Here is a 27,719-nt window from a genome sequence, read left to right as displayed (position 1 = left end):
AAAGCACTTAAATAAGGCTAGAGGAAGGAAATGTATTTTCTTACAACAATCTCACGTTGCTTTGAAATATATGGAGGTAAACCCCTGAAGCTGCAGATGATCTGTCCCCTGTCAGACTATCCCATTATTATACACATTTGCTGTTCAAAGGTTTCATAAAATACAGAATATGTGAAATATATATTTTATAGTTAAGGAAGCATTTAGAAAAGTTTCAGGTGAATTGCAGTAGTCTGGAACTTGCTGCAAATATTCCACAAATTTAGATTTAGTCCAAGCAAATAACTACACAATCTTAGCCTTACAAGTTAACACACCTGGTTTTGAACACGACATTTTGAAATGTGAGACCTAACTCTTCAGTTTCCCATTTTACAATTCAAAGACTGATCTTTTCGCCAAATCTCATATCAAACTGTGTGTCTCCATAGACCCGAAAAATGTTAAACAAGGCCTTAAACAGGTGCTTACACCTTTTTTTTTTTTTTTTCCTTTATATAGGTTAACATTTGTGTCCACAATGTAGTGATGGGAGGAGTTATCGTAAATCTTTCCACACCCTTCTTTTCAAGTTGATGCACAATTTATATTCATTTGCTTCTAATGAGATGATTAGAACTGAATCAGATCACATTTAGTCTGCAGTTAGACTGTGAAGTTATTTTTCCCCCAAAACGAGGTTGTAAAACCAACATCAAGCTTGAACTGCTATGTGTGATTTTTTTCCTCCTTTTTTTTTTTTTTTTTTTTTAACTTCAGTATTTCACAACTGCAAAACATCTATTTGAGCATGGTAAATAATTACATCTGGTTCACAGCTACATGTAAACTACACCAGTTGAACTACAACTGTGTGAGTATACTATCCAGATAGACAGAAAGGTTGTTCAAGTATGAGTTAGATTTCTCAGAGATACCCTTGAAATTTTATTTACTGACATTTCACAAACTTCTCAGATTTGATAATAGAACACCTTTTGCTGAGTTAGACGAAAATTAACTTTTCTAATCCAGACAAGGTCACTAGAGGCCACATTCTTTCTATGTCCAAGACCTTGAGAATGTGTGCTAGTATTAGTACGCTTTCTGTGGATACATAGCACATTACATTTTAAATATTCTTACCTCTCAATGTATCAAATGTGTGCTAGTTATATACTTAGGCCAAGCACACTAATGGAAAGGCTCCACTACTGCTGTTCACTTCTCTGTTTTTCTCCTATTAATCAAAGGGTTCATGCCAGATTAATGCAACTGGGTCACACCAGTTCTTCCTACCTGTAAACCCCAGTTTGAGAACAGAGAATAGATTTTTCACTAATTTCATGTAGCGGTATCAAAGATACCAAATGCCTCTACTTTCAGGATGAGATTTTAATCCATGACTTGTAAATGAAATAGCCAGGAACTATTACAATAGTAAGAAAACACACAAGCTGTTGTTAAAGTATGTTTGAGCGGCAGGGAATCATGGGTCTCCTGTGCTTTATACACACAGGTTACTGTAGTCAACAATCCACAAAGGGAGGGTGTATATCGGAAACAGAACCCTTTCAGAACAAGGGACAGATTTTAGCATCATTCTGAAGTGAGGCTTGCACTCACAATATGACGCACTAATAGCTTTAAGAGCACAATTACTATATTGTTCAGGCAACTCATAAAACCTGACCATCAAATCACAATCCCTTGAGTCCATGTGAATTCTCCATAGTATAAAATGCCAGTCTGTGACTCCTTGCTAGAACAACTGATTGCAAGGTCATAGCCTTAGAAATCAAGGTCTTCACAAATGAATGTCTAATCAAATAACCCCAAGTAACTATATTTAATGCTGTCCTTTTCGTAGCATTTTTATCATGTTATATTTAGAAACCTATAGAAGTTGTATACTGTACAGTCTGCTTATCTATAGCTTACCCAGTGAAATATTATTAGTTTTCATATCTATAACTTTTATTGTTTTATCTTTGACAAACTCTGAAATAATACACTAGTGACATTTTTAAAAATTAGCCTTCTCTGTTTAAAGACCACTCATCATTTTCATCTATCATTGTTCTGGAAATGTCACATTGATTTTATCCTCTTTGCAATAAATGGTAACATCCAAAAAAAAAAACAAATAACGGTCTGACACTTCAAAATCAGCTGCCACTCTTGGATAGAGCAAAAATAAATAAAAGGACAATTTTCTTGAAGGACAGGAGAGAGAAAAAAAAAAAAGAGCATATGAGTGAATGAGAGAAAGAACACTTTATCTCTCTCTGGCAATACTGACAACAACCAAAATAGCAGGAATTGTATCTGGATTTTGGTTTTGCCTTTGTTTTTTTTCTTGTCCCACCAGTGCTGTATGAATACCAATTTTGTTGCTGATAAATGAAAATACTTGCAGATATGTCTCAAAAATACTTGTTAAAAATCTTTCTATGTATTAATTAATACATTGAATAAGGAAATGGGAAGCAAAGACAAAAAGCGAAGACTCCATTTCTCCTTCTCGCAGCTCCAGCAGTATGGTAAGTTAACAGAGACCTTAAACTGAAACTCTGCCTTCCTGAATCTTGCAGGAATTTTGCCGGTAACCCCACCATCTACGGCACTTCACACACGATGATAGCAAGGATGTGCTTGACAGTCTGAGAAGATGGCACTGAACCAAGCAGTTGTCCAGAAGATGAGCTTGGCCAAAGCCTGCATGAAGTTACTGCAAGACTATCTTTGGTGACGTTGAATGGTGGATCATATACCTGTATCCACAACCCAGATGAGCTAAGGAATGGAAAAGCGGGGTGATGAGGGCCAAAAATGAGGAGACAAAGAAAGATTTAAGTTTCCAGACCTATACAGATTATAACAGTAGGGTTTCAAAATATAAGAAGTCCAAGGCAAGTTAGGTAGGGAATTCCTGAATAAGTATTATCTGAGGGCCTATAGAAGGGGACAGCACGGCTTTACTGATCTTGGTTGGTCCTCACAACCAATAATCTAGCAGAACATAAAGGATTTTTTGTTTTAATATTTTCAAAAAAATGACAGATTATGTCAATGGAGAACAAAGTCTACTGAGTTCGTAGTTTGCAGTCAGGACTTTTTAGATCTTTTAAAATTCTTCTCCATTTTTATGACCGCAGCCCTTTCTCTCTCTGGAGATAGATCCTGATTTGCATCAGCTTATGTCTTACCATGTCCATTTAGACAATTGCAAAAAAAGCAAATAAGCATGTCCTGAATATCTACTTCAGCAGAAGCAACAAAAATGGTTTCCAATGGGTTCACGCCTTCAAGCTGATTGAGACTGGAAATGGAATTAGACTGAATCTGCTGTCTCTATGCCACTCACATGTCCCCTCATGTCATATCTCCTTCCCCAATACATGAAAAAGCTTTCTCTTGTTCCAAACAGAACTCACAATATTATTTTCCTCAATGTCTTCTCATGCTCTCAGACAGTAACACAGTGCTCACCATGACAATTTCACTCTTCAGCAGAAGAATCTCATTTTCCCATATCACTCAGCTCCCACCCAGTCCCCTGTTTCCTCCTGGTCACCAATCAGGTAAAGAACAGCTTAAGTGTTACTTAACTTTATATTCTAAATGCTAACTGGCTATCAGGTCCAAAAGCATTTTTGGGAAGGAGAGAAGAGGAAGAGGAAACAGTTAAACAAGCAGAAAACATAATCAAATCTGCTTTTTTTTCCTAGTAAACTTGGGAACAATTTCCACTCAGACACAAATATGATTTCAATTTAGCACTTCATCCTTACTCAGCAAAGCATGTAAACACCCACTTAATTTTAAGCAAGTGCTTAAATCCTATTCCAGTGGCACTTAATCAGGCACTAAAGTTAAGTATGTGTTTAAATGCTTTGATGATTTGAAGCCTAAACAATGAGCAAAGTAATGACTTACTGAGATTGCACTGTGCCAGGAAATAATGCTTATTGAAGAAGGGACACTATGGTACACCTCAAGCCATTTCATGGTGAAAGAAAGGACTTTAGATTGCTTCTGTGGTTTTCTATAGTCTTCCTTCTTCATTAAAACAAAATACCACAAAATAAAGGAAGAATATCCTTGAGAAAAATTTAAAGATATATATAAATAGTGAGGCACACAATATTTCAATCTATAATCACAATTTATAGAGGTAAGGGACACTGTGGTAGAGATGGGTTCATCTGTCATGTACATGAACAACAAGGCCATGCCATGAACAATGAGCCTATAAACCAGGATCATAACAGGAAAAAAGCTTTAATGTACATGATATTAAGATTAGGATATAGCACTGCAAAGCTTTTTTTTTTTTTTTTAATTTAATATTGTGTGTATAACTATGAGATGTTTTATCTCCTTCACCACTGATGGAGTGAGTTTTTAAGTGTTCTTATGTGGAAAGAATATTTGGGCAAAGATTTGGAGGTAATAGAAATCATTGTGCCTCCCAAAAAATTCTGTAGTCAAACAGTTACTTTTAAAATCCAAATATTTTTTAAATTCATGAGAAAACACCTGTATTGGCATGCTTGTTTCTGCAGGACAGTAACACCTTGCCTGATTTCATATCAATCCTCATGGTATAGCTTGAGGATATTGAAGAAACAAACATTATACTGTTGAAAATGAGAATCTCAAAAATACTGAAAAAAGGATAAGAACACTTATAAAACAGAACATAAACATTCAGGTTCAGGGCATAAGCTAGTCAGTAACTGGAAGGTTAGAATGAATTGATGTTGTTTGACTATTTCACAAACTTTCATTACAGAATACCTTGCTCTCCTGAAGCCACCAGTGTTTGACACAGAAGGGCTAGGTAAACCATTAGAAGTCTGTAAAATGAGTGCAGCAGTTGCACACACTCTGATGAGGTCTGGGGCTTTCAATATGACAGTTTATGGCTCTTTAGCACCTTTTGTGCCCCATTGTGGCTGTCCTTATGAAGGCACCTTGGGCGATGATGAACATCACATCCACACCCACCCCAGGGGCACAGTGACTCCAGTCATATACATCTCTGGGTTGAGGTAACAGCAGGAGAAAGACCATCAGTCAATAGACATGGTCCTCAGCAACGAGCTGTCCTAGGACCAGAAAAGCTTTGGGACCATGCTCACAATGACCACAGTGAGATCTCACCAGGTTGGAAAATGGGGCCTTCACCTAAGTCCTGCTTTGAGTTGTCTTCTAGGAGAAGACAGACTGTGATCAGAGCTCTCCCCTTAAACAGGGAAGCCATTTAAGGAGAGTTCATGGGATTGAGAGTGCTCACCTCCTTGTTGGTGAGTGATTACTTCTTCTGGATATATCCTCGAGTGTGTCCCTTTCCCATTCATGGACAAGCAACTATTTCTTCTGGCTTCTTTAGAGTGAGTGCATCCACACTGTTGGTCATTGTTCTTGTGTGGTCCTATGGCAATAATGTCCCTACTGTTACATCTAACCTGCAGTTTGTTAAATGTTTCTGGGGCACTGGCTTATTTCAAATTACCCCCTATTTGCATTGGTTTCTGTTGTTTGACTTCAGTCTGTCATTCAGTTTCAGTTTCAGTTCCAGTTAAAATATGTTTAAGCTTACATATGCTTGGAGTCATTTTAAGGAACCACCATCACAATGGGAATGATGATATTCTATTTCCCAGTCCAACTGATGTCTTCAGATCAGGAGTGTCGAAGTAATACTCTCCAGTCCAATCTGAATAGCTTGTACATTTTGCTATACCTATAAAGACAGGTGCAATGCTCCCTATATCATGTGAGAAAATGCAGATTACCTATATTAGAGTATATATCCTGTCGTTTTTTCCGTTCAGGAAGAATGTGAAGCACAACCACTTTTGAACTCTGTGCACTTTGAGTAATCTTCTGAATGAGTGAGCCTTAAAAGGTTTCACATCGGCATTCAGTTTATAAAGAAAAACAAAACAACAACAAAAAAAGCAAGCTAACAAAAAAAAAAATCCTGGTTTGGACAAAATTACTGAGGTATATACTATCTCTTCATTTAGTTTTATACTGTACTCACAAGAACAGAGGCCCCATATTTGAGACAAGCAGATACTATCACAATAATTAACATTAAAAAATTGAGAGCATTTGAAACTGTCAGGCATCCTGTCTGTGTGTTTTTTCCCTTCATACGTTTCTGATATTCATAGGGGAAGCAAACACAGTTTCAGAACTATCAGGTTCCTTCTTGAATTTCTCACAGACTCTCAAACTTTGTAAAGAAATTATCTTAATCATATAATCAAAGGAAAAGGCTTGAAATATGATCTCAGATGGAAATTCTGATGGAAAGAACTACAGCATAAATTTCTCAGCATTCAGGCTTTGGAAATTATAGCCAAGACTCCGTATCTCAGGCTCTGAAACCAATAATAATTACTATTCAGTGATTTATCAAGGTGAGAGTTCCACTGGAAGGAACCTTGTATTTAATTTGGGAGCTGAAATTACACAACTAGTAGGATATTAAATAAAAACACAAAGAAGGAATGATATGCAAGGAAAAAGATGGAATAAATCTGAAGTAAAGGTGAAGAACTCATAATGAGTTAGCAAGCCAGCCTTCTTGATTTCCAGTTATTATCTTCACGTTCTTCAGTAGAAAAGTCTTCATAGCATGCTGACCCAGGTCAGTAGCAACTAGTAGCAGAAGCATTTGCAGAAGATCCAACCTGGAAAAGTTCAACTGTTCTGCTGGTCTTTCTCTTTCTAGACTGACAAACAGGTTTTCTGTGTATATCTACTGATTCAGCTGTTATTTGCAAGAGAATTAATATATATATTGCCTGTAACCTTCAGAACCTGTCTCCTCTAACAGACAACTTTCTTGCAAATTCATTAACTTATTTACACCTTATACCAGAAGAAAAAGAATCAGCACCTTTAGAATTTTTTATGAAATGGGAGAAGCTCCAGAACAACCTATTCAAAGTGAATGTGGAGTTAGTAGGGAATTGGATTAGATGACCTCCTGAGGTCTTTTCCAACCTAAATTGTTTGGTGATTCCATTAATTTGATCTGTTCTAGACATCTGCTTTAGAATATGATAAGTCTCCTTATGGAAGTGTGCATTTCCATGGTTTATCGAAGTAACCTGGTGTGTCCAGCTCAGATACAGACATCCTCACTGGTTAGGTGACTCAACAGGAACGCAACAATTTCTTTGGATATGCCGAACCACTGTTTATATTAACATAAAAACATATAAACATGCATGTTCCTCAGTTTGCAAAACTGCAGTGAAGATGAGACTACATTATGTGTTGCCTATTGTGGTACAGGTTGATAAAGGCAGGGGGTGTCTTCTTTAGCATGCCCAGAAACATGAGGTTTCAATGGTACAGATACCTTATGAAAGACCGATGTTAACTAAGCTCATAATCAATTAAACAAATTTGAATCATATGTTTTATATATGACATTGGATCATCTAGACAAAAATGCCTTAAAACTCAGCACCGGATATCTGAACCAGAGGCAGGAATGACACATTGAATTTATCTTTGCTTTACTACATTTAGTTCACAAATTTCCTGCATATTTGTCTACTCTCAAGGATATTCAATGCAATTCCCAGACTGATACATGAATTACTGCAAAAATGTTTAGGCAGTGTCATGCTTTACGAACCAGCCCCCTGGGCTGTTCAGTATGGGTTAAACCAAGGACAGACTGTTTTTCATGACAAAGATATTAAGGTATCTATTATGAACCCCTGACCATCAAATTACTCACTGTTTGTCATACTATTTTTAATTTACACGGTGCAAGGGGCTTAAATGTCAGCATCTCTGTTATAACTTAGACTCCAGTGTCTTTAATTAATGTTTCATGTTCATGTTATGGTTATTTAGAATTTGCTGAAACCCCAAGAGTCATAAATTTCTTTTACAGGTCTTTGTGGTATGAACTTTAACAAAACAGCTATAAAGAGGTAATAGGAATGAACAGTACATCACATAAAGCAGGGCAAAGAAGGAGGAAAAGTGGGAATTAACTCCAGACAGATTAAAAGATTTCATCTTTTTTAGGTGGGGTTTACATGCATTTTGTTATTTTCTTCAGAAACAGGGAGGTGAAGGGTAAGTAAGACGTAAATTGTGCCTTTTTTCACAATTTGTATGGTTGGTTTTGTTTTTTGTCTTGTTTTGTTTTGTTTTCTTGTTTGCACTGGGATTAAATTAGTATTTCTTACAAACATTTGTCTAACTAAATCTGAAAGGAGGCATCTACTTGCATGTAATATTCCTGTGTTTATTAAAATTGTGTTTGATGAATGTCTGGACTCCTTCAGTTGGTCATGCGACCACTGGTATAAATTTGGTCATACAGCTATGAAGAACAAGATGATGGTGACCAAGGGGAAATTCACTCTGCTGGTTTTCATCTGTGAATGTTGAGACACATTACAGAGCTGGAATAAACAGGGGACTCATAAAAAGTCAATGAAGCAACATAAGTGGTAGTAGAATACAGACTTATATTCCAAATGTGGCCTCCTCAGGTCAATAGTGACCTAGGCAATGATCTTATTTTCCTCTGGATCACACTGATAATTAGTAAAAGTTCAGGTGAGAAACTGTAGTCATGAATAAGTTATATATTTAATGTATAGGAAAACATAAATGGACTGAAGGGTATGAAAGAACTGTTATGAACTGTGTATCTAGAGTGAACTGAAAAACATTATGGTATGAGTAAGAAGTGTAATACCAAAGGTGCAACAGATTGGAAATGAGATTGATATATTGTCATATCCGTGAGGAAGATGTTTTCTTGCCAAGGGTAAGTTAGGGGGGGAAAAAAAAAAAAAAAAAAAAAGGAAATATTAGCAGAGCTATCTTGGTACTAGTGCTTGATTAGGAGAATTATTTGAAAGACATTGGAAATGCTACATAGGTTTTCTGCCGACAGAAAAAGCAGAGATGGAATTATGAAACAGTGGAGTTGTCATATGCAGGGACAGGAGCTGGACTCAGTGATCCTTGTGGGTCCCTTCCAACTCAGAACATTATACGATTCTATGATTATATTTGCCAAAAAGTGCAGAGACTTGTGTCTCCGATGAAACAGCAAAGTAGCTCTGAACCACCCTGTGGTTCAAGACTGTGGTAAGCCTCAAACTGAATGTGTTTGGATATGAGTGTTAATATAGAAAAAGAACAGGAATAAACTGTATTATGTATTTGTCAAAAACATATACATACTTTAAAAATCTCCAAGTTGTTTTAAGAATAAAGATGAAGAAATACTGTGCTACCCCAGGCTAACCTGCTTTGGTAAAACTTTGTGGGGAAATAAATGACAAACTGAACAAAACAAAGGTTATCCTGCCCACACACAGTCATTATCCACCATGTGATTGTGATTTCTAGGTATCTTCTAGAGCATCTAGAATATACAGAAACCATTTGAAGAATGAGCAACAGTGCCCTCCATCTACCATCTCTGCCCTTCCTGGCCTCACTGCAGTCCAAAGGCTGACAAACAATCTATAGCTTTAGCCTACTTTGCATGCTTAACTGAAAATATGACTTTGTGTGAAATATTACAGCTGTATAAATAGGGCCTCTTGTGGCTGTTATGCTGAAATTAAACATTTATGTCATAATTGAAATTATGCAATCTAGTAGGATAAAACACAACAGTCAAGAAGACTCTCTGAGCTCATGAGTTGCTCTGCAGAAAAGTACCAAGCACAAATGTGAATTCAGAAGGAGACTGACTTCTCACTTCTCCCAGGGAAACAACTGACCATCTGTATTGCAGATTTGACCTGGATTTGATACCGAGTTCTGTCGAGGTAAAGAAATCTACAGAATCTTGTTATATCCAAATCCGTACACGCTCAGAGTTTGTTTTCATACACTCTGGGACCATCACCACCACTTACACAACACAAAGCACGGTAGGTCTCAGCTGAAATGATCAAGGCTTGGTGCCTCTCAGCTGAAGTGATTTCCTCTTTGTGCACATAGACCATACAGACAGAACTGAGTCAAATATGTATTATAGACATAATGTAATGTAGCTGGTATTTGAGAAGATGAAATACAACTCTCATTTAATAAAATCTAAAAAAATCATTTTTATTCCTGAATTTTAGGGTACAGTTTCATCAACGGAAGATGCTTCCTCCCTCAGATGCAAGTACCTACACATTTTTTAGTCTCAAATATAATATTTTGGTGCCTTTATAATATGGAGGTCATACCTGAAAGCTGAGAAAGGAGCTAAAGACACAGTGTGTTGTGTCTTTTTAGAAGGATAAACAGCCAGAAATGTGTTTGGTACTGTTTTGGTATTTCTCAAAGTTTCTGTTTTGAAAGGAAACAGAAGGTAATATTGTCATTGCTGTTTCTTTGCCACAATTACCTACACATGTTTAACATGACAAATACGATGGAATCTGGTGTATTGTTTATCATTACATTTTATTTACTACTCAGTGCCTTTAATTCTAGAAGGTATTTGTAAGATTGGAGATTTGTTAATTTTTTCTTTCTTTCAGCTCCTGTAAATCTATGAAGCCCTAAAAAATTTTGGTGGATCCCACTGCAAGCCATATGCAACAGTCAGAAATGGAACTTTCAGAGGACAGGTTTTGATAAACAACCAGCTGAAGTCTATATGCACAGCTTCAATCATGCCAGTGCAGCTACATCAATATACACCAATAAGGAATACACCTCATATAAGTCAAGATTGCGTGTCTGCTAATTGTAAACTGCACCAATGAAGTCATGGAGCTGCTGTAGTGCAAAGTGTATTTGCAATGAATTGTTTCAAATTTCACTAGAATTTTTTTGCAGATTTCAAAATACTCTGATTTTGCCTTTCTCAGATACATTTGGCATAAAGACTCATCCTTTTCCTATCACCAGTCTCTGCCTAGAGATTTTGGGAAATCCTTGTAGTTGTCTGGCTCAAATTATGTTACGAATATTCTGCTGTGGGCTGCTATCTGTTGTCATCCATGCAAATATATTTATAAAACTTGAGACAGTGACTAAGGGCATTATTCATTCAGCTCTCCCATTCTTCTAGTCGACTACAAAAAGCATTCAGTTTTCCTTCTGTTGACTTTCCTGCTGACAGTTTCCACTAAATTCCCATTTCCCCCACTCAACCTGACAAAACCTCAACTATTTCTAGTTAACCATATTTCTTCATGCAACAAACTGAAAATACTCTTCAGACTCCACTGAACAAAGGGTCTACTCATGAACAGTTGTGAACAAACTCCAAAGGGCATCTTAGTGTTCATTAATTAGCACAATTCCTAGTAATGGGATTCACTGCATGTTCAAAATTTGGGGAGTGGAAGAAGATGGGAGAAATGAGAAAAAAAATGAAACAAAAGTGCAAGAGCATAGTTGAAAGGGTAAAAAGCTCTTATTTGAAAACAACAACAACAACAACAACAACAAAAAAACAGTCTCCCCCTGAACAACTGAAATTCCAATCTTGATGTAAAGAGGAGGAAAAAAAAATATATATATATATTTATTTTATTCTCTTCGGTATACTTCAGTACCAAAAGCATTTCTAGAGACTGCTACCATGCCTCAAGGGATTGCAAATGCCTTCTGTCATCATTCCCATCCATTGAAATGTACGTTAGACACTACAGAGAGAAAACTGGGGCAAGGCAAAAATGAAACAAAACAAAACCAAAGAAGAGCCCATCAAAGAAAATACTCTTTTTTTTTTTTTTTTCTGGATTTCAAAGGAATGATGTGTCCCTAAAACAAACCCATTTTCTCTCCCTGCATGCACCACAGACACGTACACTTGCACACACACACACTCACACAGGCTTCTGATCTCGTTGTAGGCATCCACTTTCTAAATAACCATTTCTGCAAGTAAACAAGCTGCTCTGACTGCAGCATAAAATGAGCTTAATAACAACTGAGATCAAAATGAGCCAAGATAGTAGGGGAGAATAGTGGGGGATCATTCCTAAGACTGTTTGCCCCTGAAGGGAGAATTATTATTATGACCTTGTACCACCGAGCGGGCATGTGCTCCTTGCTGGATCAAATGTAGGCCTTGGCAAAGCTCTCTGCCTGGGAATGTGGTTGCAGTATCTGGTTTTTAACACTACTGGAAGTGTTGCTATGGGCACTGAGGCACAGGAGCCAAATACAGGGGAAGGGAAATAATGAAAAATGTTGATTAGGAGCTCAGAGAAAGGAATGGAACATTTGTGCTCAACAATAAAATGTAATGCTCTGTTAATCTGTTTCTTGGCTGGCTGTATTCCGTAGGCTTTTTAATATATTTTTTTTTGTATATTACTATATAGGTTATTTAATACACTTTTACTCTACGGGATATTTAATATCTTTCTTTATTCCCTGTTTATCTACCTATATATGCCCTTCCTAAAAAGCCCACAATCTTTTCAAATGCATTTTGACTGAGTCTAGTATGCACTCACGCTCTAGGAAATATAAAGCAAACTCCCACGCTGACTGCTTGAGAGAGCAGATATTAATTAGCTCTCAGGTTACAGACCAAGGAAAATATTTCCTTCTATGAGATCTTTCTTTTACATCATCCACTGTGGTATTCTTCACTCTTTTCCCACTGATCAATAATAGTTCTTACATATGACATGCTCCCAGGGATGCCCAGTATACTGTCAAGTTAAAAAAAAAACAAGCAAACATAAAGTTTTCTGATTTCTACCACTTTCCCTTTAGCCAGCAGTGACATTGGGACATTCTTACTCATTTCCAGAATTTTGACATTTAACAAAAAAAAAAAAAAAAAAAAGATATATAGTTGATACAAAAAAAAGTTGCTGAATCTACAGTTGTTTAATTGTTCAAATAATAGTTTAATGAAGTTGAGTATCACCTTTTTAATCAGAAGTATCATGCACTTGCATATCACACTACTGTGCTATTATAGTTTTTCTTCTTCCACCCTCAAAAACTTTAAGTTTTGGCAGAGTCAATTTTGGATTTGTAAGTCTGTCCCTCTTGCAGCACATTTTTCTTTAGCTCCTTGGCCTTCTGCAATCAAACTCCTAACCATTATGTTATAAAATTCCAGTGTTAAAAATAATTTGATACTTTTCTATAAATACATGCCAAGCTAGAATACAACCATACCATAGATCTCAACAAAATGGCTGATATTCACCCATGCTGAACATCTGCCCAGGAATTTTGAATTACTAGAGTTATATTACTTATTTCATATAAATACACACCCACGCACAATCATACAAATGGACATACATGTAACATGTAAAGGTAATACAACATGGTGATGGAAACCCTCAACTCTCTTTAAAGTAAATGGACAAAGTTCTTCCTCCAGCTTTAACAAAATCTTCATTCCAGTACAAGGTTAGTTTTCAGTAAACACAGAAAAACTAGTGAGAATAGATGGTTTAATTCCTATCTATCCCATTAGGAATGGAAGGAATTTTACTTCATGCTCAATAGTGTTTATAATAAACTAGGCAATCTTGGAAAATGAACTTAGGTGTATATTTTGTGAGAGTTTTGAGTAAAATTCTTCTAATGTTTATTCTACTCTGAAGTGTTTTAGTCATGACCTGCTGAACTTAATGGGACCACAGGCCCATCAACATGCAGGTCTTTGTGAATTCCTCTTACTTTTGAGCTGACAAGCTGGTCCAGTGGCCTTTTGCACCTGTATAAACTGTACTCAAAAATTATTCTGGTACATTATATCAGAATTAGACTTTTGGTGTTGTAAATAAGGAAGGGAAAAACAGATGAAACAGGTGGAGGAAGAAGAATCTGGGAACAGGCAGAGGGAAGAAAATCTCATTCGTTCTTCTGAGCAGATGCACGTGTGTGGAAACTGAAATAATATCCTGTTTAGTTAATCTGGCCTTGGAAGTGTGCAGTGTTGTAGATTATGCATGAAGACAGAGCCTGATAATTTTCCAAAGGAACGAGATTGTTTTAGCTATTCAGCATGCACAGGGCCACATTGAGAACACTTATGACCCTATTCTCATATGCTCAACCAGCCTCCCTCCACACCCACTTTGACCAGTGATGGAAGAGAGGAGAAGGGAAAGAGGGGAAGGCAAGACACACAAATGCCATGCAAAGTCAGTATCAGGTGGTGCCGATTTAATCTCCCTGCTCAAAGCTCTTGATTTGATTTAGGATAGCAGTTGTTAAGAGCAGAAGGAGCTGCTGGCACAAATGGCAACCCTCTCAGCCAGCCGTGCTTTCCAACTGTCCTGAATATTAAAAAAAAAATGGGGAGGGGGAAGAGGGACTGAAAGAGAGAGAAACAGAGGCTCAAAGAACAAGTCTACTGAAGAGCAGTGGCTGCAGCTCACTCGGAGGAATTCCATTAAATGAACTCATCCGTCATCTTGCCTTTTATTGATGAGTGGCATTGCTTGGCGGCAAGTGACATGGCAGAATAAATAGCATCGGAGTCCTGGCTTCCTCTTCCATTGCACACAGAGACACATAGGCCCCAAAACAATGAGTCATTACTTATTACATTCATTATTAACTCAGCTCAGGCTCATTAGGCATGGAAATTGAGGAGGAAAAGAAAAAAGAAAAAAAAAAGGAGCTAAGTAACACCAAGTACCCACACATTTAGGGAAAAGGGTGTGGTGAGAGAGAGAGAGAGAGCAGTTAAAATCAGCTGCTCAACATTTTTGACATTGTCAAATCCTAAGGGTCACGGGTAGTTGATCATATGTTTTCCTTTTTCTGACATGATTGCATTGAGGACTGTACTTTAAAGCAACAAGGCCAAAAGAACAGATATGTAAGAACTACATCATTAACTACTGCAAGACCTTCAGAATAAAGTTTATCAACACTGATATGGTTTCATTAGAGGAATCTCAGGTGCACACAATAAAAAAAAAGTACTATGAAAAATGAAGCTACTAGGATTATAAATGAAGTCAAATGCAAGTATTTTTTTTGTGAGGAGAATCAATGGAATTTTTATGTTTCTTCCTGTCCGTGGCATTAGATTAATATCATTTAATGTTATTTGTCTAAGGGTTAGATATCTAGCCTAAGCTAGTGTCTTGTCCAAATTTCCTTTACGGTTAAGGGCAATAAATACGTCACTGAATGATTCCTCCAATCCTGAAAAAAAAAAAAAAAAAAAAAAAGTTTAAAACAGATTAAATTACTTGCTATGTGGAGATGTTGATATCTCTCCTCTTACTATCAAAGAATCCTAGATGATCAGCTTTGATGGAGCACATAACTTGTAGACAGCTGAAGTTAAGTGAAGTGAGTCTGATGGAAGCAGTCTTAAGACATGTTTGACTACACCAGCAATTGCTTTCTGAACCTGTCTGAAAACAAGGTTTTTTGGTTTTTTTCAAGTTCCTTGACCACTCAGGTCTAGAAACATTTTCTGAAACATGTCTGTTTACTTTAAAAAAACAAAAAAGGCAGTAAAGGATTCAGGAAAAATAGTAAGGTGGAACTACTGCTGAGACAATGGAGGATGGATAAGATATAGGTAGAACTAAACTGGGAATGATTTGATCTGAAGAAAAAATGAAAAAACCCAAAGCAACCAGACAAAAATAAATAAACAAATAAATAACAAAAACAAACAAACAAAAACACACACACAAAAAAAACCCAAGAACTGTGTGCACCCACTCATGTAGAATGAGAGAACCGTGAAGCAATTCCAGTACAAGCAAGACTGTGAATTGGTTTAGTCATCAGTTCAGATAAAGTTGATCTGAATTGGTCTGAATGTCTGCACCAGATTCAGTTTGATTCAAGTTTTGATCTCTCCGAACTTCAGTAAATTCTATCAACCCTTACTGGCTCAATTTCACCTTTTCTTTTTCACTGCTCATTGGCTTAAGGATAAAAAAGAAGCTTATGGAAGCACTGAGAAAACTGTTGATCTTACAAGAATTATCCTAACTTGAGGGGAAATTCTTGAAAATTCTCAGTGTAGTCTCATCAGTTGGTGAAGCAAATGGAGACTGATGGCAGGCCAGGTGGTCCTCATCTCCACGCGCAGAGTAGAGGTTGATTTCTGAACATCTACAGTACTTCCTAAAACTGTTTAGAAGGGCAGTGAAGCTGATGAAGGGTCTGAAGTACAAGTCTTATGAGGAGCAGCTGAGTGACCTAGGGTTGTCCCACTGTACTCGATGCTGGTGAGGCCACACCTTGAATCCTGGTTTCAGTTTTGGGCCTCTCACTACAAGAAAGACATTGAGGTTGTGGAGCGAGTTCAGACAGGGGCAACTGAGCTGGTGAGGGGCCTGGAGCACGAGTCTGATGAGGAGTAGCTGAGAGAACTGGGGCTGTTTAGCCTGGAGAAAAGGAGGCTGAGGGGAGACCTTATCACTGTCTACAACTACTTGAAAGGAGGCTGTAGCATGGGGGGCGTTGATCTCTTCTCCCAAGAAAGAAGCAATAGGACAAGACAAAATGGCCTCAAGTTGTGACAGGGGAGGTTTAGATTGGATATTACAAAACATTTCTTTGTGGAAAGGGTTGTTAGACACTGGAACAGGCTGCCCAGGGAACTGGTTGAGTCACTATCCCTGAAGATTAATCCCTAGATTAATTTCTTAGGGACATGGTTTAGTGGTAGACTTGGCATTGTTAGGTTAACAGTTAGACTTGATGATCTTGAGGGTCTTTTCCAATCAAAATGATTCTAATTGCCACAAGACAGGGATTAAGTTTCACATCGTGAATGCATCTAAACCAAATGAAACTAAAACTTAGAATAAGTAGCTATATTTTCAGTGCAATCAACAGAAATAGGTAATTGCATGAATTTCTGAAGCCAGGTATTTCCAAACTGGCTGGCTTCTTTTGTTGCACTCAAACACTTGTTATAAGTGTTACATCTTGTGTCTCCTGACTTACACCTGTGGATAACAGGAGGTGGACAGCTCGGGAAGAACTTGCTTATTTATCTTCTCTGGAGGTTTTCTGGGAACAGGCAGTAGTAGAGAGTAGAGTAAGATTCCTTCCAAGTGCATCTTGGCAAGAACATGTATACTAAAGACTCTTTTTCTGCTAATTAATTCTGAAAAGAAGCACAAAAGAAAGTTGTGTTTCTTGACAGCTGCCCTAAGTGTCAGAGTTTGTTAGCACATGCTGCTGATCATACTCTTTCAGCTCAGATGCATAAGTTGCAGTTAGCTTGTGCAGGAGTTAACAGACCCGGAAAAAGAGAAAATATGTTCTCCTTAATATGGGAATTCAGCTGAGGTTTCCTTATATTTTTTTTCACCCTTCTGCAGAACCAGTTTATATGTTCATACATGCTCACAGCTTTTTTTTTTTCTTTTTTTTTTTTAAACTCATCTCATTAAAGAGAATAGAAAGCATCTCACCCTTTTTCTTCTCTTTTCTCTTTCTTCCCATTTTAACGTAATCTGCTCTTTAAGAAAATCCAAATAATGGAAAGCATAAGAAATCAAAGTTTCAGGGAAAGGAGATAAGTCTTTATTGGGTGTATTGAATTGAGATGCATTTCACTCACACACAGAACAAAGAAATGATTCTTATATCAAAAATATTTTAAATAAGTATTTGCAATACTTTCATATATGCATTCTAATAATATATTTTACTTTTAATCTCAGAAAGCACCATTTCTTAGAGAGTTTCCTTCAGAGGAGAGATAAGAAGCAAAGGAGATTATTTACACCAGATCATACTCCCAGTCAAATGTCCAAATTTATTCTACCCTTCGAGGTACAGAGAGGAAAACATTAGAATCATACTCTGTTTTATTTGAGTCTGTGTTAACCATGAAAGTAGATTAAATCATCTCTAGTGTTTTGCCAATGATTCAGAATGTGTTAAAATGCAAGAAAAAAAAAAAAAAGATAAATTCACATGGTTTATTTTTCTCTAAATAATTCTGAGGCATCTGCTTTGAATATTAAAAGAAAAAAAAAAACACAACAAAAAAAACCAAAACAAAACACAACATTCTCTTTGTAAATATATAATTATTAAAAATAATAAATCGTATATAGTCTTGGCAAGCTACCTGCCTTTCCAAAATCTATGAGAAGTGCATGAGTTCATTTAGAAGCTCAAGAACTTCAGATCTCTTCAAGCAAACCAGTTTCTCTGGATGCTCAGGCAATATCTCTGTCATTATTTTCATTTGCCACTCCTGGAACCTACTGTGGGAAATCATTGCTCATAACTTACAGCACCACAGCACAATCCACAGGAGCCTTTGCTATGGATTATGATCCTCTCTCATTCAGAATACTTTCTCTGAGGATCCAGTCTTTCAATGAGCTTAAATTATTTATCAGCTTTCCCATTCAGCGGAGCCCATTCCAGGGCCAGGCGTAGAGGTGGGAATCATTTCACCTTGTGTTAAGTATCTGTAGAGTAGAAATGAAGGGGAGTCCATATTTCAGTCTCTTTTTTCATTAATAAAGAGAAATAGAAACATTTAGGGCACAATTCAGTGATCTATTTTTGACTTGCACCTTAGGATTAGATGAATTGTGCCTTAAACATGCTTGATTCTCCATCGATTACAGAGCCTAAAGTGACTGGATCAGATGTCAACAGCCACATTTGGGCAGATTAATCTCACCCAAGAGGTTTACATTTTATTTAATGATTTTGCATTAAGGTACCAGAGACAAGACACACAAGAAAATCAAGTCAAAGAAAGATCATCTTCCCTTTCTTGTGGTACAGTGGTATTTTCCGTTAATGTTTTGCAACTGTTGTTCAACATTCGCGTCTTTGCAATGTCTGCAGTAGCAAGGAGACTGGAGGTGTCGTATCAGTCTGTCTCAGTTCTATCAGCAGCTGCCATAGCAAGAGAAATCCTAATTCAGTACAATATGCCAGTAGCTGAGGTTAGCTCAGCAGCAGCAGCTAAAAGACAGATGTAAAATCAGTAGCTGATGATTTTACATCAGGGGAGTGAATGTAAAATCAATGAGAAGTTTTAAAGTAGGGAATGGCCTAAATTTAACAAGGGAAATTAAGTCAATGTTTATTTTAGCAAATTGAAAGGTTTTTGCTCTCTCAGACTAATACTACGATCAGCAGAGCACTAGAAACTAAGAACATTATAACAGAAGCTTGCTCTAAGCACAGCTTCCTCATATCAGAAAACACACTCTGCATTTCACTGAATGTTCACTGATTCAAACAGTCTTGAATCTCGCAGAACAAAATATGTACTGGTAATTGAAAATAGTGTTGCATTAAGCAAAGGCAACAAACAGAGCTGGGGAAAATAAGATATAACATTTTCCAAGAAGAAAGATTTTTTTCTGAATTTTTAGTTTTCTTCATTTAAATATATTATCAAGCATCATTTGTAAAAAATATTATCTATATATATATATATCTTTTTTTTTTTTTCCCATAAATTTTTAAGTTCTTTCTTTCCTCTTCCGTTCTGTCTTTTTCCTCTTTTGCACGGTGCCTCTTTCTGGGATGGAGGAACGGGATGGAAAAGGGAAGAAGGAAAAAAAAAAAAAAGAGAAACAAAAGGAAAATAAGGGATAAAAACATTGAAATTAAGAAGAAGCATTACAGCATCATTTTTTGCTTTCTTCTGTTTATTTTATTCTTTTACAATTTTGCTTAAAAAAAAATAAGTGAAAAATTGAAATAAACCACTTTCTAACGCAAAGGATTTTGAACCTGAACTTCTGTTAGCTCCATTGTTTCTTGATAAAGGTTAAGTGCATGCTTAACTTTAATCGTATACTCCCTAAGAAGTCCCAACTAAACATTCATGTTCATACAGAAAGGACCTTGAAACTTCTAGGTTTAAAATATTTGCACACGTATTTCTGAGTAAGCCAGTACTTAAGTGTTTTGTTGTGTAGGTGCTCCTTTATAATGTTTAAGATTCTGTGCTGAAACCTTCATTACATAAAACATTCTTCTCTGAAGCCTGTCCGAGAGATTTATGTATGTCTGCGTATCAGTTTCCTCTCTAAGATGTGTGATCAGACATGAGCTGGTAGATTACAGTTTAGGTACTTGCAGTGCTGTGACTTTTCCTCTTGTCAACTCATCTCTTTCCGCATTTTGAAGAAGTCTAATTTGGGAAGATGCCTTCATTTCTCATGTGTTTTAATATTGCCCTGTAACTCAGAAAATATTGAATGTGTATGTGCCCAAATGTTCATGTACGTATATATACCTGTATAGATACAGAAATATATGTGCATATCAACTGTCAATGTGGCATCCACATGCACTGTTGGTATTAGAAGCCGAAGACCTCCAAACTGTCTATGTGTTATATTTCGTTTGCATATCCTTGGTTAATATTTTTCAATATATAATGCTAAGGGAAAATGCCTTCTACTGTTACCAGTTTTCTCATCCTGTATTACTGACAGTAAATTTCAGCTCACATGGTTTTAAAACTAGATGACTAAACTAAGCTGATTGTTTTCACTCAGTTGAAAGCTATGCTAGACATATGTGGAGATTCAAATTTCCCACACCTTTCTAAAAGGTACTGGCTTTGGGTTGGATAAATCATCTTCTGGAAATATCTGCTTGAATATTTCTCTCTTGTCCACCTATCTCTGTTTCCATTTCTGTCTTCATTCTCCCAAAGCTATACACATGCTTAAAGGAAGGGAGATTAGTTCCCCCATTTACCCACCAATGGTATTTTCTAACATTTGGCACAGGGAAAGATAGTAATTTCTTACCAGTGGCTTTGTGGTAAAGATGGGACCCATGTAAGTATCCATTTTTAATGTAAAGGATAAAAAGAAGTACTTTGAGATTTTTCTGAATAATAAAAAAAAAAAAATCACTATTCTAAATCCTGGAGCTTTAGAATTCTATAGGGAATCTGCAACAGTGAATGAATTCTACAGCACAATATTGAAATTTTTCATGAAATATAGTATTTTGCGGCAGCAGGTATATTAAGAAGAAGGATTCTTAAGACAATATTTTAAACTATTTTCATATATCTAAAATTTTAAAAGGAGTGTAAGATGAGTTAAATATATCATGCTATACAAAAGAGAGAAAAAAAGAATACATGGCAAATACAAGATTGTTTTAAAAACCTTTTAATGTAACCTTTCAAAACCTACACTATGATGAAGCATCCAAATGAACCGTCACGACATAGTGTAATACAATTGCTCAAGGTCTTCTTTTTATTAGATCCTTTATGTATAGTAATGTAAAGCATGTACAGTGGCTGATATTTGTTATCAATTCAATTGTTCCCTATCTAGACTTACATTTCCTCCCCAGAATGAAAATAAGATGATCTCTCTAACTGACAATTTCAGGATTCAGATTTTGGATGTAAGCTTTTAATTGCTATGTGTTTACTGTGTCTAAAGATATGCAGACTGCTTTATGAGTAACTCAATAAAATACTGTGTGTTTTTTTGTGATCTTATTTTGTTAGGGGCTGATCTAGAGCTCTTTGAAGTCCATGAAAATTTTTTCATGGACTTCAAAGGGTTTTTGGCTCAGACCCTTATCCTTAAATACTGAATAGATTAACAACCAATTTGTGAATATTTTGCAATGCCAAAAGGGAGGGGGAAAAGCCAGCATTTACAAAATTACATATCTTGGAAACACTATTTGACCATCTTCTATTAATATGTGTATTAATACTAAACCAGTTCCACAATGGCATATGTACACTATTGGGCTGCCAGAACAATGCAGGGGAAAAGTAATGCTCTACATACAGAAACATCTAATGATATCTTTGTATTTTACATACAGCTTCACCTAAGCCTATTCCAAGAGTGAGGCCACTGGAGTATTCAAGGATGCACAACCATTTCCTAGGCAGAAGTTCTTTCCCAGATGTTCAGTTTGACCTGGGGCAACTCAATCAAAGTCTGTAAGGTTTCCAACATTTCTAGTGGGGATTTATTTTTAAAAATGTGGCATATGGATTTTTCTGGCAATAATGAAATATAGCTGTGCACACTCTATTAAATAAAATGAGACCATAATCCTTAAACTGTGTGAATAACTAGAATTGGAAAGCTGGGAGCTGGGAAAAAAGGAAAAAGGTTCAGGGTGAAGAAAGGGAAGAGCTTCAGGAAGGACATTTGAAGAGGTGACCCATGCAGAATATAGAATGAACCATATGGAATAGATGGACTCAAAGGACATATAGCCATCCTGAAAGGCTGGGTAGATATAACATTGTCTAATCAACTCAGAAAATAAATCAGATAAAAATAAGGAGAATGACTTTATAAAATTATTTCAATAAGTAGATTTTAAAAATATATTTTCTGTGGAATTCTATCTGTATCTCAACCTCTTGCTGCATAGAAATGCTGCTTTTGATAATTAACTGTCTTGCTTTGCCCTACTCATTTGTGAGACTTTCAAAGCAGGAAGCGAGGCTTAAGAAACTACCTCCATAAATTCAGTTCCAGTTTCAAAGAACTTAAAATATCAATTGACAAAGCAGAGATAAAAATGACTCACTAAAATATTCCTCCGCTTTCTTATGGAGATAGGGCCTAACCCTTGAGTTTGTACAGCCTTTCATCCCAGCACAAACTGGGAATGTTAAGGTTCAGTAGAAATATTGCTCTCACTTTGCTCCAGGATGCCTGATTGCAAAACAAGCAATATCACACAGGCACAGTGACCTCTGCAAGAGCATCGTGACCTCTCCTTTATGAACAAATGACCATGTATTTGTAATGGCTGCACGCACCTGCATTTCTGTCTGTGTACATGTTAAAGTAACTCCTTTCCCTCTGCTTAATAGATATGAAACTTACTGAGTGCATTTAGTAAATAATAAGTAAGAATAACAATAACAATTATTTAGTTCCATCTAATGGAATCATTTGCTGTCTAATCACAGTAATAAAGGGAGTCCATTATGCCACCAAAATTGTTTCTGCAGACTAACTCGAGCAGCTGCTGGCAAGGTCTTGTCATATTGCAGAAGCACTCAGCTGGCCAAAACGTCCTGGTGCAGAGACGTCAATCTCGTCCCCCGTTGGCTGCTGAGCTTGCTCTATAGACAGCCAGTGTCACTGTCAGCTTTGCGTCTGCAACAGACGATGGAATTGGGTAACAATGCGCTCGAGTAGCATGTTGCTTTTTGCATGAGCAGCAGGTTGTACTGTTAGTGACAGTTGTGGGTGAGTTGGTAGTTTTGGTAGGAAATGAACAAATCTGAAGCCATTAGGAATATGAAGGGAAATTAATGTTGCCTTCTTCACTGCCTGTAAAATTCAAAAGCAGACAACCACTACTGTACTTTCTCCTGTGCTTCCCTTAGTCTAAAGAGTAAGATATGCGTAAAAGAACACTGAAAAGGCACAGGTATTTGAGAATTTTTGTTCAGCACAAAAGAGAAGAATCAGTAAGACTCATTGCTGTAATGACCTAGACTGAAAATTTGATTTTAGACACAGTTTAAGAACCTGGCTCTAACATGACTCATAAACCCTTATTGCTGAGGCACCTCAGTATTCACAGGCATCTCCATTTTTTTGCCCCAAGACTTACAGTACACCTTAAAACCCCATTACTGAACATATCCCAAACCATCGTTTTGACAGAGACAAGCAGCCCAGCAGCTATTTTCATATAAGACTGCTTAGGATTGCATTTCTGGGTGTCCTTTCACCCACCTCTCCCAGGGACCCCAATGTGCAGGGACAGTGCTAGATTTTGTGCAAAAGGCACCACCTCCTGTTCAGTAGCATAGCAGGACAGCACATAGCACCGACAACAGCAGTTAGTTTTCACTTCATGTCTTACACAGATGTCCACAGCTGTCAGGCATCTCCAACTTACACTTGCCATAACTTCTGAGGATGTCTTAACAGTTAGTATTAATATAATTCTGTTTTACTGTCTTATGGACTGTAATTCACATACATTTTTTTTGTTTGTTTTTTTTTTAATGTTTGTAGAATAGGATAGTTTCAATAGGAATGGACCTTCAAAAGTCACCTAGTCCTAGTTTAGGGAAAGACAAACATGATAGCACAAGGTATAGATGGTGTAGATGGGCATCCATCCAAGCATATGTTCTTATCCTTTTACAGTCATTGTATAACTTATATTTCTCTCCTAAGTGTGACAGAGTTTATCCCTGTTGCTAAAAGATCATACATGACTACTTATCATCAGGTATGATGTAAATTTAAACCGTACCTTATTGAATGACAGTTTGCTCACATTATCCAATCTTACTTACAGCTAAAAAGATAGAAGATTGAATATCTCAGTATATCTATATCTATATCTATATCTATATCTATATCTATATCTATATCTATATCTATATCTATATCTATATCTATATCTATATCTGTATCATCTATATTATCTATATCTATATCTATACCTATACCTATACCTATACCTATACCTATACCTATACCTATACCTATACCTATACCTATATCTATATCTATATCTATATCTATATAGATATCTCTCTCTCTCTCTCTAGGTAGGTAGGTAGGTAGGTAGGTAGGTAGGTAGATAGATAGATAGATAGATAGATAGATAGATAGATAGATAGATAGATAGATAGATAGATAGATAGATGATAGATAGATAGATAAAGGGTTAATAAGACCTAGACTGTCATTGTCAAGGTATGGAGAGAAAAGTCAGCTACACAAGTGTAGGACCTCTTGCACTATATTTTCTATGCTCAGTGACAAAGTTGGTTGGAAGGAATACCCAGAAGACAGCTTTACTCATCTTTCAGGGGTCACACATAGTTAAACATGAGGTCGGGTGCATCACATTGCTGTGTCGTGGTCTGCACAAAGCAATGGGCCTTAAGGACTGCAGCCCAACAGGTCACTGTGGCTGAGGTAGGCTTTGGGGTTGACTCTTTTACCCAGCTCTGAAGGCTGCTGCTCCATTTTCCCACTAAACCAGCACGTTTCTCAGTGTTAGTTTTACAATTCTGGCTTCTAAATCGCATTCTCAATATTAATTTCCCGAAGAATAATTTTTCATCAAGTGATTTACAGAGTGAAAATGATTCTCGAAGAAAGTGGCTGGAAAGCATGAAGGGAAAGACAAGTAGTGTCTGATGTTCCCCAAGGAGTTTGTGGGGAAAGTGGAAATGTGAAAGTTAACTTGCTGTGATAAATTGGACTCACAACTAGGAAGCTGTGGAGAGCTCTGCAGCCCAGTCTAAGCCATAACTTGCCCACATGCATATTTTTTTTTTCCATTGTGCCTTTTTAGCTGTAAGTTCACAGAAATTCAGAAATCAATGTTTACGGTATACAACAAGCAGATGTGGACTGAGTGACAGACATATACAGAATACTAGTAACAGGTCAAAGTAAATAATTGTCATTCTTAACCATACACACGTGCAAATCCGAAGAGTGCTTTGTTTTTACACATATTGTTGAATCTTATGTTAAAAGCTAGATTGTTTACTTAATGTACTTTGTTTTTCTCAGTAATTCACACTTTGTGTTTAAATGTATTTGATCATGAACCTGTGGGTTGTTTTTTTTTTTCCTTCGTCCCACTGTATAATCAATAGGTCTTTGGGAAACTGGGTTTTTTCTTGATTTAATTAAGAGGGATCATATATTTTCTTCCTGTGGTATTTTCTTTTCAGCTCAGTTTTACTAAATCATAAACTTAACTGCATCAGATCTAGTGATATGCAAATGAGTCCTTTAAAAATCCACCCTCTAAGCTCCAGAGACATGTGGGGTGTAATACACGTAGAAATCAGAGCCTCTGGGGTACATCTGTTTTTAGTCCTGTCACAAATGACATCCCTGAACACGCACTGATATCTTCGTTCCCTCTTTCCTCCCTTAAAGTACTTGTTTGCAGATTGCAGCTTTTTGAGGCTTTGAAGTGGCACCTCCGACTAAACTGCCACCCACACTTTCCTCTATTTAGGTCAGAGTCACTCCAAACTAAGAAGAGAAGTGCCACACATGCACAGACACACGCACACACAGACTCGCACAAACAAAACTGATGCAGAGAAAATCAAATAATGAGGTGCAGCCACCCAAGGCTGGTGTGAAAATCAACATATGGGGAATTATAGCGAGCGTCGGGCTCTGCTTCAAATGGGCTTGTTTCGCCTGGAACCCTGAGATGAGCTTTTTCAGCTCAGAGTCGGTTGCTTTTGCTAATCGCTGAGCTACCTGCAGAGAAACAGGCAACCATAAAAAGAAACAAAACAATAGAGAAATAAATACAGAGTGAGTCTCTGCTGAATAGCATAGGATGGGCTAGCTGGCACCTCCAAGAGCTTTTCTAAAGCTGTAGGTTAAAAATACCTTCTGCAGCAGTCATTACAAAAGCCAGACCTCCGGTTTTAGATGCTACTCTGTTGCTTGGGCACCTGCATGGAAAGCTTTTCAGTGCCAACAGAGCGAGGGGCAGACGTGACTCCGTTTCACTGGGTTGCCCACTGCCAAGACCAAAGGTTTTAGTGGACCCCTGCTTCAAATGCTGAAGTAGTAGATAAAGTGTGGACAGGAGAATTGTTCTTGTGGATTTGTATTCCAGAGGCTTCCAAGGATGTCACTTGATAAAGGGCAGTTTCAAGGCAGAAAAAAGAAAATGAGAAGGGGAAGGAGAGGGAGAGGGAGAGGGAGAGAGAGAGGAAAGGGAGAGGGAGAGGGAGAGGGAGAGGGAGAGGGAGAGGGAGAGGGAGAGGGAGAGGGAGAGGGAGAGGGAGAGGGAGAGGGAGAGGGAGAGGGAGAGGGAAGGAAAGGAAAGGAAAGGAAAGGAAAGGAAAGGAAAGGAAAGGAAAGGAAAGGAAAGGAAAGGAAAGGAAAGGAAAGGAAAGGAAAGGAAAGGAAAGGAAAGGAAAGGAAAGGAAAGGAAAGGAAAGGAAAGGAAAGGAAAGGAAAGGAAAGGAAAGGAAAGGAAAGGAAAGGAAAGGAAAGGAATAAAGAAGAATTTGAAAATGGTAAAACAATTCTTAAATCACTCAATAAATCAATCATGACACCTGCATTCTAAGAGCTATAGAGTAAAGTAACAGCAATAAAGGACACCTTCCAAAACAGTGGCTTCAGTTCACAGATTTCTAATCTTATGTTAATGGCCAAGACTGGTAAGATGATCCACTCTTTGAAAATGCCCATCTGTCTCCTTGCACATGGACAATTAAATTTGCTTTTGATAAGTTAAATCATACCATTTTAAAAATGAAATAAAATATTCATTTAGTTTTATTTTTTATATTAAGGTTTTTCTGACATTTAGGCTACATTATAATATGTATTTAAATATCAGTGCATACATAGATTGAGTATAATGTAATGGTTAACAATGGACATTCTTTGTTATAATAGAAAGCTTTATTTTATTTTTTATTTTTTTTAAGAAAAATAAGAAATGTAGCAATATAAAGAGGTGTTGGGGCTTCAGATTTCTTTTTTTTTTTTTTTTTCAATAGACAAACAAGTGTAATATATTTATCTGTATGTCCGTATGAAAACAAAATGCATGTCAAAGCTTGGCAGAAAACTGAGTTTCAAAAATGTCAGATTTCCAGGAGGAGGGACTTTCTTTATGCACTTGGAGAAAGCAGAGATTTTGAACTTCAACAAGGCAAGAAGGACAAGAAAGTAAAACAAAGTGAAAAAACGGCCTTTATCTACAGCCATTTAAAAAATCTGCTTTAAGTCCCCTGAAAATTGATGTGTATTTGATATTCAAAAAGAAGTGCAATGCTA

Source organism: Patagioenas fasciata, chromosome Z (genome assembly GCF_037038585.1).
Source record: "Patagioenas fasciata isolate bPatFas1 chromosome Z, bPatFas1.hap1, whole genome shotgun sequence".
Taxonomy (NCBI): domain Eukaryota; kingdom Metazoa; phylum Chordata; class Aves; order Columbiformes; family Columbidae; genus Patagioenas; species Patagioenas fasciata.
Note: the sequence above shows the minus strand (reverse complement) of the source record.